At 36.4% G+C, this 1,433-nt stretch overlaps 1 protein-coding gene across 3 annotated transcripts in view; it reads right to left on the bottom strand.

Annotated features, from left to right (window-relative positions):
* Positions 1-1,433, bottom strand: part of NADK (NAD kinase) — a 40,419-nt gene that overhangs the window by 12,548 nt on the left and 26,438 nt on the right. The gene's annotated exons all lie outside the window — the stretch shown is intronic.

Raw genomic sequence — 1,433 nt, 5'->3', positions numbered from 1 at the left:
CGCATGGATAATTATTTCTCATATCAGCAGCATGAGTTCAATGGGAAGCCTGTTTACAAACAGAGTATGGAAGAGGCTGGAACTGCAATTCACATGTGCTATGAACATTGCCATCACATTCCTCTTCAGATACATCTTTAACTTGCAGGTACCCATATACTGCAAAAAACAGTTAAAATAGTTTATTGCAGCTTATTAGGGAAATTTATAAGGATGATCTCAAAACTTCTATAAAAAAAAAATTCTCATCCTAGTCTTCTAAACCTGAAACAAATCTATTTTATAGATAGCACAATGGAGGCATGAAGAGGTTAAATGTCTATGGTCAGACTGCATACAGCTGACAGTATCAAGAGAAAGCACCAGAGTACCAGCTGATGACTGACTTCATTCCACAAGTCAAAATGTGACTATGAATTGTTGCTGAAGTGGAGGAACACAATTAAGCATATTCAATCCTTTTCTAAAACAAGCAAACACACAGCAGGTCTTGCCTCGAGCAGGACCAGTAAGGGAAGACTTCGATCTTGCAGTAGGCCTGTACTTGGTCAAAATTAGCTGAAGAAAGTAGGCTTGTGCTATGCTCCTTTTATCTTCATAGCAAGGAGATGGCAGAAGCAATTGTATCATTAGAAGGAAAAAAGTTGTGATTACGTTCAAACATTTATCTCCCCAAAAGCAGAAATATATTGTTAATGCCTTGGGGAATTAACCTTTGTATTTTCACAGAAAAATGTTCTTGTTCCTGACTAAGGTCTTGTTAAGTTACTGTGGAAATCTGCCTGTTCTTTTTCACAAGGTCTTGAAGTTAATACTTGTGTAGATACGAGCTACTTAGGCTGATTCTGTGAAAGCTTCCTGATACACAATCCTGTCATAATCTGCAAACAATATCTTTGACCTACTCTAAATTGAAGCACTTTATTTTTTGCCCAGACATTCTAATCCTGGGTGTAGACAATCATTAAACCAACTGGTTCAGACAACCAACTTCACATTTTCTATTATTAAAGCAGGGTATTAATCCAGCTAAATCCAAAGTTAACTTTGGATAAACCCAAAGTTACTAATCACATTTTTTATTGGTATTCGCCAATAGAAGAGGAAAACAATGGGAACAGATCACACTGTACCAGGCAAATGGAAGCTACATGTCATCAAGAACTTCCCCTGTCAAAAGCATTTAGCAAGTTTTACCCAGAATGATACATAAAAGGAGACTTCAGTTTTAGGTAATTTGCGCAAATTCTTTACATAACACCTGATAAATACACAAACATTTCCCCTTCTTTGATCAATATTCTTTTCCATGCTATATGAGAAATCTCTCAAAACAGCACATAAAGAGGCTACTTTTTCATATGCAGTAAAATAAGTGCACCCAACAGGAAGAAAAAGTCCAAATCACTCATATGCTTCATTTTTGCATGATT

This window comes from Calonectris borealis, chromosome 23 (assembly GCF_964195595.1).
Source record: "Calonectris borealis chromosome 23, bCalBor7.hap1.2, whole genome shotgun sequence".
Classification (NCBI taxonomy): Eukaryota; Metazoa; Chordata; class Aves; order Procellariiformes; family Procellariidae; genus Calonectris; species Calonectris borealis.
This window is presented reverse-complemented; position numbering and strand designations above follow the sequence as displayed.